Source organism: Notolabrus celidotus, chromosome 13, assembly GCF_009762535.1.
Source record: "Notolabrus celidotus isolate fNotCel1 chromosome 13, fNotCel1.pri, whole genome shotgun sequence".
In the NCBI taxonomy this organism is placed as follows: Eukaryota; Metazoa; Chordata; class Actinopteri; order Labriformes; family Labridae; genus Notolabrus; species Notolabrus celidotus.
The window spans coordinates 18,716,594-18,730,501 of record NC_048284.1 but is presented as its reverse complement, the minus strand read 5'-3'; the positions used below and the strand labels follow the sequence as shown (position 1 = coordinate 18,730,501).

General features: G+C 40.0%; 1 protein-coding gene across 1 annotated transcript in view; it reads right to left on the bottom strand.

Moving 5' to 3' along the window:
• Positions 1-13,908, bottom strand: part of extl3 (exostosin-like glycosyltransferase 3) — a 45,866-nt gene that overhangs the window by 20,306 nt on the left and 11,652 nt on the right. The gene's annotated exons all lie outside the window — the stretch shown is intronic.

The following is a 13,908-nucleotide window of genomic DNA, read 5'->3' as shown; positions in this document are numbered from 1 at the left end:
CACATAAATAAAAAATATACTCAAAGCAACGCTACAGGGAATGTTAGGAGTCAGAGAGGTTCTTCCTCTGGAGGGCAGGAATATAAATGGGATATTAAAAGGCAATTTATCCAGTATTCAACAAAATATTTCTTTTTGGATCAAAGTAGTGTGTCATCCAACCAAAAGACCAACCACTGAATCATCTAACCAACAGAACAGCCAACCAAGAGGCCAACCAATCAATCAACCAACCAGCCAACCAACCAACCAACCAACCAACCAACAAACCAAGAGACCAATCAATCAATAAACCAACCAAACAGCCAACCAAGCGACCAACAACTCAAGAGACCAACCAATCAATCAATCAATCCCCAACCAGCCAAGCAAATACTGAAAACCAAGAGACGAACCAACCAGCCAACCAAATACCGAAAAACCAAGAGACCGAGAAAGCAACCAACCACCCAAGAGACCAACCAATTGATCAATCAACCAGCCAACCTAAGACCGACAAACCAGGAGACCAACCCATCAACCAACCAACAAACCAAGAGACCAATCAATCAACAAACCAACCAAACAGCCAACCAAGCGACCAACAAATCAAGAGACCAACCAATCAATCAATCAATCACCAACCAGCCAAGCAAATACTGAAAACCAAGAGACCAACCAACCAGCCAACCAAATACCGAAAAACCAAGAGACCAAGAAAGCAACCAACCACCCAAGAGACCAACCAATTAATCAACCAGCCAACCAAAGACCGACAAACCAAGAGACCAAGACAGCAACCAACCACCCAAGAGACCAACCAATTAATCAATCCACCAGCCAACCAAAGACAGACAAATCAAGAATCCAACCAACCAACCAATCAGCCAACCAACAAACCAATCAACCATTCAATGACCAACAAACCTATCCACCAACCAACCAACCGAGACTAATCAACACATAAACATTCCCATCACTTGATACATACTTCTTTGACCTTATCTATGGCGCATAATAGCTGTACAAATGTTGGTTAAAACCGATAAGTTCATATCACAACGGTCTAAAAACTATTCAAGGACAAAGAGTTGATCATTTCTGCAGTTTGCCTCTGCTGTCAGACACTCAAAACTTGCACTGCTGCACTACATTAGTGCTGTGAAACTTGTCATAACTGAAATCAATAAGAAAAAGACATGCTATTTATTCAGTCCCACAAATACATTTCCTACGTGTTTTACATTATGAGAGATTTACAAGTTTATGTTTAATATATATTACTTTTGCTGACAAAAGTCTATTGAGAGAATGATCTGCAGAGTAATCAATAAAGAAAATTAAAAAGAATAGGTGTAGCCTTGAGCGTCACTTTCAAGAAAACAGAAGACCCAAGTGATGCATTCAAGTGTTGTTAATGTAATCACACACTTTGTAGCTCACTGAAGGTGATGCTATTGCACTTCAGAAATTCATCATGCCCTGTGGGACACCAGGTTACCCTGATACATTTCTCCCCTTAAGGGTATCTTGCTCGTTGTGCTTGTACAGAACCATTCCCATAATTAATTGTGATTTCATGGAGAGGATCGAGGTGAGGCGTTCCCAGTGGAGATGGTCGGGCAAAAAAATAAAAGATGAGATGGAGGCAGCTGCAGGAAAAGTTGGAGCCACAGGGCTGTGTGAGAGGAGCAGCTGTTGTAGCAATGGTTCACAGCTCATCTGCAGACGGCTGACTGAGCCTTCTCAAGGACCTTTTTCACAGCTGAATTGCAGATGTAACTGTAGAGCTGTGGAGAGGTACTCAGAGATAATCCAAGGACAGGAAATGAGAGACTTTTCATATGATAAGTAGCCAAATTTACCTCTTATACTTAATGAATCTTAACTACTGATTTAATCTGATCGAGGGCTGAATAAATTATATCATCCAAAACAAAATTCAGATGAATCAGACCACCAAATGAGGCTTTTTAAGCTGAATTTTTCTTCTTTATTTAATATGAAATAAACATATTGTGTTATTATAAAAAATAATGAATTCAGGTGTAATGAACTGGTTTGGTCCATAGTTTGAGTATAATAAAGTGGCTTAGGTTTGACCAACATAAACATTGTTACAGTATATGCCATATTGTATTAATTAACCTTGGTATTTTCAGGGTGAAAACAGTGCGTTTCTATCAAAGAATGGGATCTAAATTCAGTAATTGAGACATTTTTAAACCTATATAGAAGTTCCCATAATACTTCCTCTTAAAAATCATTCATAATCCAGAAGAGGTATGTGATAGTGTGTGTATCTGAAGATTGTGCTCTCTGTCTACATTTTCTTAACATTGGTTATTTGGTCATTTATTGGAGGTAAGTGATTGTACAGGACTGTAAAGCTCACTGTCAACAGTCCACAGGTCGGGACTGGTAAATAAACGTACAGTGTGTCTTTATTTGATGCTAAAATACCTGAACAAACGTCAGTATTTGCCGACCTATGAATAAGAAAAGTTACTGTGTGGTGGCTGGGACAGAGGGAGGAGCAGAGACACACTCAGCAACCAGGAAGAAGCCTAAAGGCTGATTTATAAGTCTGCGTCTCCCCTACGCAGCAGGGGCTGACGCAAACATGAGCCCCACATCCTTGTGCTTCGATGTGTTTGTGCAGCAATTCTCTGCCAAAACGCATGAGCGCAGTGTGGTCTCTCTGAAAGCTGGTCGCCTCCTTCCGGCCCCGCTATGATCTGTTTACTTTTCCACAGTGATTCAGAGCGTGTTATGTTAATCTACAGCTGATACATGTTGCTGTTTATCATACAGACATGATTACATGAAGAATAGAGAGGAGGAGATGAAATACACGGCTGATGTGCGGCCGATGTCCGGGATCCCGGAAGTGCTGTAAATCCGGGAAACACAATGCTGCTGAGCGGACCAATCACAGAGCCTGCGGTACGTCTCAATTCTACGTATAATTACATTTTGGAGGAGGTGCACGTCAGCTACATGCGTAGACCTTTGCGTAGGTACAGGAGCTACGTGGAACCCTGGCCTAGGCTACGCCACTGATTCAACACAGACGTATGAATCATTTTTAACTCCAGCTGCAAACAAACCAAATCTGGCACCTTGTAGCATATTTGTGCAGTGGTGTGGACGTGTTTCTGAGTGTATGAAAGTAACTTTTCATCTTTCAGTTTGGCTGCTTTGTTTACATTAACCAGCAGACTACTCCATGTCAATCAAGCACCACTGCTCGCTCGCTCGCTTTCATTAGCTTCTGCTTTAACCCTCGTGTTATGTTGCGTCAATTTGACCCTTTTTAAAGTCTATTTTAGGCAATATATGCCTTCCAAACCAGCTAAAAAAAAAAGTTTTAATTTAAAATAAAATAAACAAAAATCTATGTCATGTAAAACTATTGTATTTATACTTAGGGCTTTCCCATGTATATTATAACAAGTTTTAACATGAATGAAATTGTAATAAATAAAATGTAATTTAATGAAAACAGGTGAGATATCCTCATTAAACCATGATCTGTGAAAATTAAAGAACACCAATGGACTAAATCTTGATTTAAATGGTTAGTAATGGAGATAAAAAAATTAGATTTAAAAAAATGTGTTTTGGGATTTTTTGAGGTTCTGACACTTTTGGATAATTGAATATGCCCCGGGTCCAATTTACCCAGAAACATTATTGCTGTTCCAGAGAAACAAGCATAACAGGAGGGTTAATAACTTTTATTTTTTTTTACAAAAACCTCTGCTGTTTGATACTATGGTATACCGTCTATGGTGTCAACATCCTTGAGAGGTCAAAAAGGCCAAAAAGAATACAGAGAAGGTGGTATGGGGTCAAAAAAGGTGATCGGGACGTCCCTATTAATAACTGTATCTGACTTTTGTTAACACAACCTGTAGTGAAAACTTTCCAGAGAGGCTGTTGGGTGCAGCTCTCTGCTGTTCCTTTATTACCTAATAACGCTGCAGAGATGACAGTGAGGCCGTTATGATCATCAGGAGTATCAGCGTGGTTACGACCTGGCACAGAAGCAATTAAGATTGCCCTCTGAGTGGTCCACCTCCCACAGTGAAAATATATGAGGGGGATGACCTTTATCTCTCAGTGTTTGTATTTAACAAAGGAGACAAAGACAAATGGAGAGGGATAAAAACACACCCATCACCACCTTGTTGTTTGGAGACAGACATCAACATGAAACTTGTCTGGTGGTGTGCACTTAGGACTGCTGAACACTATTTTGCACAGGCAGAGACAAAAAGATATGCAGATAAAGAGAAAAAGAGAGAGAGGGTACCAGAGAAAAAGAGAGCGGTAGAAGGAATGAGTTCATAATGACAGATGGGCCTGGGTGTTTTCCAACCTCCAAAGCTCCAGCAGTACGACAAAGATTACACCAGAGAGCAATCCAAAAAAAGACACCCAGATTCTGGTGGGATGCACATGTTGGGGAATTATGAAGCCACATGAATGTATGCAGTGAAAGATAATGTTTGATCGCGTCCGTCAACTGATCTGTGAACATCTTCCGTGATGTGTTTGTGTGCGCTGAAATCATGATAAACAAAATGCATCACTCTCTCGCTTTTCAGCGGGTGCTTATTTGTCACAGAGGCATCAGGTGTAAAACTGCTGTGGCAAGAGCGGGCCTGCAGCGCTGAGGCCCACAGAGACTCTCGCTGTGCGTTGGTGAGAATTGAGGATGGGACAGCCAATTAGAGTGGCAGCAGACATACAGACGCAAAGGACTGCCCCTGTTTTTCAGCACACAACAGCTCGCACATTTTTCTAATAGGCTCCAACTTCTGGGAACCCTCTCTGACATTCTTAATTTTCACTTGCCTTTTCTTTGCCAGGAACTCAGCAGGCAGAAATTTAATTGAGCATATCTTGGTTTCTCAAAAATGATTAGATTGCTCTGTTATTTTCCTTCTCTCAAAAACACAATGACTGAGTTTTGCACCTTGCAAGTAACTTTCCACCCTCTTTTATAAATGCTCCTGATTAATCATATGGCTAGTTCTTGAAGTCAATGTTTATGATGTGCTACTTAATCCTATTTAAAGGTCCAGTGAGTAGTTTTTTTTGATCTGGTAATGAAACACTTTAATTAAAACTAATGCTCCTATATGACCTAGAAAAGCCAACCAGACCATCAGGAGAAAGGCTATTTATTTCCATTCAGTTATTTTTAATGCCTTCAACAGCTACCATCTGACTTGTTTGCAGTCTCCACAGCAAATATGCATGAAGAGTGATCGAGCAGCAACCTCCGGTCTCAAACTATGAAGCTCATGTGGAAGTGTCATAAGCTGCAGTTCACGAGAATCCGCTTGAGGCTGGCTGCAGAAACACCGGAAACCACATACACACCAATTCAAAAAGACAATCTTTGCAGCATTTATAAACATGTTTACAGCCTGGTTCAAAAAACAGCTTGGCTCTACGTAGCTAATCTATCAGCACACACTGTACGAGGGGTGATTTTCTTTCTAACGTGACGGTTCAGAAGATATTAAGATTACGAGTTTTTGTCCAAATAAGGACATGACTGACTTGACTCCCGGATGGGAACACATAGCTGTTAGCTAGGAGGCTCAAACTCCCCCTTTTTACGTCACACTCAAGCTCCCCATTTCCAGTATGGCTGCCACCATTGATTGGCTTCAAAACAGCGCTCAGGAACAGATGGGTGACGTCACGGATACTATGTCCATATGTTATACAGTGTATGTGAGTGATTTGTTTTTCTTTTCAAATAAGCCAAGAATAAGTTTGTTTTGGTGTTTTTGTAAGAAAATGTACGCATGTATTGGACAAATTCCGGTATGGCTCAAAGGTATGGCTCTGTCCACTTGGGGCGACAAACTCTGCACAAACTGATAATACCCTGTAAAATGTGAAAATCAATAAAACATACGTTTAGAAAAAGAGTCAAGTTTATGTCTACTTAGCCGTCTTTCCCCCAGACTGAGTCTGCTTTGCTCAAATACAGATCTATGAGTTGATTCCAGTGATGAACAGCAAATTGTCTTTAATGCAGTGTGACAAAGGGGAACATTTGACCATTTTCTCTGCTGCATGTCTTCCATCCTGCACAGCCTGGTTATAAAATTTAGCTTCTGGGGTTCTTAAAGTGTTGTTCCTACTGTTTCTATACTACTTTCTACCTCTTTCTCTGTAAAAAAGACAGCACTAAAACTTGACAGACTATGAAAAAACTTGCTACATGCCAGGAGCCAATATTGACTTAGTTTCCAATCATTTTTGCGTTATCAAACAATGAAGAAAGCTCCTCAGTGTGCCAGAAAAGAGCAAAGATGGAAGAAAAATCATATCTGCAGAGACTGAGAATGAACTCTAATCTTCTTCTAATGTGTAGGCACACAGAGAGTCTGTTATATGCAAGGAGTGCAAATGTTATTTGTGTTGCAGTTTGCTTTCTGATCTCAGATAAATGATCTGACCTAGCTTTCTTGATTAGTCTACATAGTTGATGCTAATGAGCTTCCTGAATTAATCAGAGATGTTGGAGCTGATACTGTTTGACTGATTAGGTGGAGAGGGGACATAAACACGGAGCTACAGATGATGTTACCACCGCAGTAGAGGGGACCTGCTTTCAAACACTATGACATAAGAAAAACAGTCCAGCACCTTTTATTCAGATGCATAGTAGGGTTGCATGAATAAATGTTTTAATGTGAATATTAACAATACAAATTTCAATCATCCACTTTATTTTTTTTAGATTACAAGTCTTTAATCTGACAACAATACAAAACCCCATTCATACTTGTACCACACGGGGTCCAGTCTTGTGACAGCAGCACTGACATGCAAGTGTAGTGACAGGTTTAGTGACAGGTTTCTTACTAAACTTAAAAAAAAATTCTGGTTCCTAATTATGTCATCAAACTTTCTAACAAGGTAGTAAAGTAATGTTTAATCAGCATGACCAGGCCCTTCTAAAGCCAAGAGCTCACTTTCTTGTACTGCCTGAGACTCAACTACACCTACACCGTGTTCCAAATTATTAAGTTGCATTTTTGTGAATATTTTAAAAACTATGCCAACAGTCGTTTTCAAATTTGTCAAGAAGTCAGATAGTGAATATACTTCTTCAACTGTGTGGACAAAATTATGCTTTTCATGATGATGCATGAACTGTCCTGCCTGCTCACCTGATCTCAACCCGACTAAGAACTTGGGGTCAATAATAAAGGAGATCATTTACAGTAATGGTAAAGAAATACAGCCCAAAAGAGCATCTTTGGAAAGCCATACAAGGTGCAGCTCACAGTGTCAGCAGAGAAATCATCAGAAACCTCACTAATTCTGTTTACCAGTGACCTCTGACCCTCACTGAACGAAAAGGAGGTTACATTGGACATTTCAGAAACAGAAAACTGCTTTTTCAATCAATAGAACGTTTAAAATGGTGCCTACTTTTTAATTTTCATAAGTTATATGCTCTTATCACCAACTTGCATAATAATTTGGCACACTCATTTCTGCAGATTCTGCATTTATTTAAAAAATACAGCCGAGAAGCAGCATTTTAACCAGTGTAAACCTAAAGCCTGTTGCAGGTGTAGCCGCTAAAAGTAAACACTCTGCTGGACGTCAGCCTGGTTCACAGTTACAGAGTGCTGCAGATAACTGGAATGCACTCACTCAAAATGTGAACAGGTAAGTGACACACACACAACTGTGAGTCACACTCTGTAATCTGGTCAAGAGCTGCACTGAAGTGATATCAGATGGAGTTTAGTTTCAGTAGAGTGATCATGGAAGACAAGGAACTGCTGAGTTTCACTTCCTGCATCAACAAACAAAAAAGTGTCAGGATGACAATTTTCAGGTCACATGACTATACAATATACCCTGCAGTCCTAATTAGAGCTGGGCGATATTGAAAAAGATGTTATCACGATAACATTTTTCATATCAGTCATTATCGATAAATATCACAATAAATATCAAATCATTTTTTCATTTAATTTTAAAGTCAGATTTTTAGACCGGAGTGAAAGAAACCAGATGGGTTGTTAGTTTGTATCTAGATTTAGTTCTCTGGCAAGTGTCCTGAATCCTTCATTTTTGACAGTGCTAACAGGAAGCAGGTCTTTTGCGTAAGACAAAATCCATTACCCACATCCTGAAAGTATATTTAATGAAGTGTATTAAGGTAATAGTTAATGCTGAGTCAGCAGTGTTAGATTAACAACTCTGCCTTGAGCTGGTAGGTTTTGAGTTTTCTTTAGCGACCAAACGTCTTAATGCCCCGCCCACCTCTCACTATGCGACATGATTGGCTGTTCTTCTTCTTCTGTTTAATGTTGGATGGCAGCTAGCGTTTAAGGCTCATTAGCGCCACCTCCCTTTCCAGTGGTTGGGAGGGTGTAATTACAAATGTATTTATATTGAATTTTTATCATACATTTGATTTATTTATATTGAGAAAAATCATATCACGATAATTATCGTTATCGAATTATCGCCCAGCCCTAGTCCTAATGCAAAGTGTGTGGTCAATGTCACCCAAGTTGCATTGACTAACATTTGACGGCCTTGAGTATAGCAGTTTAGTTGTCACCATGGAAGAGGTTTCAGTGGAGTTTTGAAGGCCAATATTGGTTGTTGCCATATTGGAAATGCTGACTCAAACTAACTTTCCTAACTCTAAGTCAATTACGAAGAATTAAAGAATGAGAGGTCCTTCAAGCTTGAAAACAGTAACCTAGAATCCAACAAAGTGGCTACATCCAATTTCGTTTACGTCTATAAACTGTGGTCTGGCTGAAGGAGACTCGTCTAATCTTGTTTCTTTTGATTTAACACTCGGCTTATTGGTTCCTTTGAAAGACCGGGGCTTAATGAACAGTTTTTTTCTAAGATTGATATTTAAAGGGTGATTAATAATCAAATCTTCTCGGCAAAAGTTTGGCAAATGTACACGTCCGCTAATCATGCAGTCTCATACAGTACATGGGCCTTTTGAGTGTGGAACACCAACTAAGTTCAAACAGGCTTCTCTCAACGTCCTGTGATCAGAGCATGTGCGTGTCCCATGTGACATTATTGTCAAGGCCATTCTTCAGAGGGAGTTTCTGTGCCTGAATACCTTTGACTGGTATTTGACCCATTCATTACCAAAAATCTAATTACAGGCTGCCACATGGTACTCATTTAACCAATTGCGTCTACATAATTACTTGAGTCAAAGATGAAAAGGGACAAAGAAGTCTGAGGCTATAAACAGCTCTGTCACACACCGTTCACCCTGACAGAAACAAGAATTGGTATGTACACATATAAATGTTAAGCACATTTATATACTGCCGCAACGAGCACCGACAAGGTCTTTCTTTCTTTCTACCAAGTAAAGTAAATTGCCTTTTTGGAGCCTTCAACCTGCCTGAAAACTCACCAAACTTGACACACTCATCAGGCCTGGTGACATGTTGATATTCGTTTGGTCCCGTGCAAAAAGTCGCAAAAATCACTCAATAGCACCCCCTTCTTTCCAACTGGGCACCCCCGCAACACAGTTCAACTTACATGCATGACATTTTTTTCACATATCCATCAGGCCAAGACCTATAAAAAAGATGCCTAATGTCATGGTCAAATCCCAACAGGAAGTCGGACATCTTTTTTTTTCCAGTTTTTCACCTGATTCGCAAGGGTGCGTATTTAAGAGATCTTCCCCGAGGCCTTTTCTCTGATCAAGTCCAAACCACGCACATTTTGTAGTAAACACATTGACGATTCAAAGTTATTAGGAAAATGTCGCAAAATCAAAAAATTGTGGGCGTGGCAGACAGTCAGGCGATGCATCAAACGCACATATCTCGCCATAAACAGGAAATGGATTTTTGGGGGCTTAAGAATGCACAAAATCTCACCAAATCTGCCACTCGCATCGGCCATGCATCCCATTTATATAGTTTGGGACTCTTGTCAAAGATATTCAAATTGCTGCTCCAAATTGCCCTAAAGGCTTAAAAAAAAGGGTAAAATAACCCTCTACTGGTGCCAGGCTGAAATGCAATGTACACTATGCTGATAACTGCACAAGCATGCTCACAGTTTCAGCCTAGGCCTCATAAAGTGTGGCACAGCAACACCTGCTGCACATCAGGCGGTGGCGCACATCAGTTGGTGCTTGTGTGAGGGCCCGTTCATTGCTGCTTGCGGCTTTACATACTGCCTTGATGAACTGCAGTTTCTTTGATGCCAACATTTAGTAGTTATTTCTACTGACATACTACAAAATGCTGTGTTTCAATGTGTAAATAGGGCAATAAAAATTCAACAGCAGGTGATATTTGATTACACTCAATGCTTCATAGTAACACTCCAATTAAAATCAAAATAGAATAGATTGCCTGTTTTTTTCTGACCAGATGCATATCAAACATGCATTTGTATAGTAAAATTTAACAGCTCGAGAACACAGGCCAAACTGTCACAATTCTGGGAGGTTCCTTAATTGGTCATCTGGCTGTAATCTCTTGACAACACTACAATAACTTCAACAGCTCAGTGCAAACAACAGTACGTCCGAGATAGGAAGAAGAATGGGGGCAGAAAAAAATGAATAGTCTTTTGTATTCCAGAGTAAGAGCTGCCTCAGTGATCGAATTAATGTCAAATTCATGGCAGCAGAGCGTCTTGTGTCAAAGGAAGCTTTCGTCTTTCTTTAAGTGTTACAACAGCAGAGCATATTTATTTCTCTGTATGCAAGTAGGGAACACATTAAGAAGGGTAGATAGGGGATGGTGGATGTAGCAACTGAATTTCTTTATCATGTGTGGAGATATGAGAACAATATGTATTATCAATATTGTGAAAACAATATAAGGCAGGGTAGATAAATAAATAAATACAAATGAGTGATCATCTTATTCATTTATTTTCTTGTAGACAACCAAGCAAGCATTGGGACCAATGAAAAGACCCAGTAGAGAACTTTGTAAGTAGTTCCTGCTATTCCCTACTTTTTAGTTCTTCCTTCAAGTGGTAATAACTCAGTTTGAACTACTACTATGAGTACTATTTCTCCACTCTGGACTTATCCTTTGGTGCAACACCAAAGTAAAGATATGGACTGATGCCATCATCAGTGGTGTTCTTTAATACTACATTGCTCACACAGTAAACTATCTGGAAAATCAATTGAGAAACTCATGATGGGTGACAACCATCTATAAGTGTCTGACGGGTAAAGGAACTCCTCCACATTGGTGAAAAAAACAAATAAAGGTTCCTCACTATCATAAAACAGTCCTGCTGTGGCCTAACAGAGGCAGAGACAGGAAAGGGTTACAGAGTTCCCCGACCAGGAGTCTGACTCAGGGGTTAATGATGTGGACTCCTTGGTGGTTTGCGCCCAAGAAGTTGGTACAGATATTAGAACCTATCTCCAAATGCCGAAGTGGTTGTAACATTTGGGTCAGAAAATTCTAATCATGTTAGATGGACTTAACATTCAAGGCAGAGACTCGTACTAAAACTGCACACATCAATTCACTGGGGTCATATTCAAACCAACACCTGGGGATTTCCATGTGGTGGTGAACAACTGTCTACACATGAGACAGCTTTACAGTGCTGGTGACTGTGAACCCTTTTGATGTTGACAGCTGTTACCATACAAAATCCACAATGTCTCTTGGATGTAAATAAAGCTATGATAGACAAATGTTTTAAGGTCTTTTTATACAGCAGATGCTCAGCTGTCGATAACAGGTGTTATAAAATTGGGTGCCAGGAAGCTGGTTCCATATTTAATTGCTCGTTTACATAGTTCACTTATGCCTACATGAAATAAACTCATCATTACGGTTTTTGTTTACAGCTGTGCTTCATGTAGGGATGTTCTCAAGGGACTAATTTGCAAGTCCTTGAAGCGCAAATGTAGTTGACTAGTCTTAGTCTTAAGGTAAGAAAAAACTCAGTCTAAATTTAACACAATTTATATAGAACACGGTTAAATACGGGATCACATAGGCTGCGGGTAAACTATGTCAAGGTTTACAGTGTGTAGCTATGTTAGCAGAGCCTAGCGGCACCAACCTTTGGTCCTCCCTGTAGTTTAACTTCCACATATCTTGCTTATGCATCACTCTGGTCGACTTTACCAGCCTACATACATCTTTATCTCCATTTGCCTAACCACGCCATGCTACAAGATCATCGACTGTATAAATAATGGATGTAGTATCTGTGATGTCACCCATCTGTTCCTGAGCGCTGTCTTTAAGCCAATCGATGGCGGCAGCCATATTGGAAATGCGGAACTCAACCAGGTAGAGTGTGACGTAAAGGGGCAGAGTTTGAGCCTCCTAGCCAACAGCTATGTGGTCCCGTCTGAGAGTCAAGTCAGTCATGTCCTTATTTGGGTAAAAACTCGTAATCATAATACCTTCTGAACTGTTGCATTAGAAAAAAAAATACATGTTTATTTCTGCTGTAAAGATCGTCTTTTTTGAATTGGTGTGTATGTGCTTCTTGGTGTTTCTGCAGCCAGCCTCAAGTGGATTCTCAATGAATTGCAGTTTATAACACTTCAGCATGGGCTTCATAGTTTGAGACCGGAGGTTTCCGCTTGTACAAGATGCTATCTGGCATCTGTGCTCGTTTACAACGTCATCAACCAGAGCTCCAGCTAGTGGTGGGTGGCTCACTACAGCTCAGACAAAACATGATCAGCATTTAAGGCCAACAATAACAACAATGATAATAATAATTATAATTATAATAATAATATAAATAACTTTTTAACTTGCTAACTAGTAATCGTGTTATTGTGTTAAACTAAAAGCACACATCTCAAGTTTCCTGCTAAAATAATGTCAAAAAGTCCCCTGTGAAAAGAGTATATTTCAGTTTTGACAATGTCAGGCTGTGTATTTTCTCAGTCTACATCCACAAATGTCACAGGAGTGAGATTTTTTTTTCTTTTTAAATGGGTGTTCTGCCTTTCTCCTCCATCTGTCCTCAAAGAGCTGTGAACAGCTGTGCACTCTGAACGCTCCACAAATGGAAGTATGACTCCAAATATTTGCTCTGACGACTGAATCTAATCATGAGGTCTGCACCAGTTCCCCCTCCTAGCAGAAGCAACAGCAGCAGCCCCAACTCTATGCCAGCCTCATGCTATCAGCCCTTTGGTTGAATCCATAAACAGGACCAGTTTGTAAGCCATGATAATCACATAGAAAAATAGATGATGTTTGGCTTTAATTCAAGACTGGTTTGAATCCACAGAGTGCTGTACTCATTCCCAGAATAAGGCCGATTTGAACATACATCACTTTGATGCTGTTAGCATAAATAACTCAACAGTTAGTGGCATTTGATTGGTAGATATTCATCAGTTCTGTTTGGAAAACACTGACTAAATCTGAGTTTGAAACTTGAGAGAGCAAGATAAAACTGGCAGTCAACACTTGCAGGCTGAAAAGCATCTCAACAAAACACTTTAGCATGAACCATGGACTGTACCAACATGTATGTAGGCTCTGCAACATCATCCATTGGTGGTAACTAGTGCTGGGTGATAATTCCAGAACAATAATTTAACGTGATGAAATTTATTCTTGATATAAATATAAAAAATGTTTGATAAAAATTCAATATAAACACACATGTAATTACACCCCCGAGCCACTTAAAATGGAGGGGGTGCTAATGAGCCTTAAACACTAGTTGCCACCCAACATCAGACAGAAGAAGAAGACGGCATTGAACAGCCAATCATGTCATGGGATGAGAAGTAGGTGGGGCTTAAAGACATTGGGAGCAGAATGTACACACAGCTGAGACGAGCGACAGTGACACTGAAGACTCAAAACTTACCAGCGCAAAGCAGAGTCATTAGTCTGACACTGTCAACTC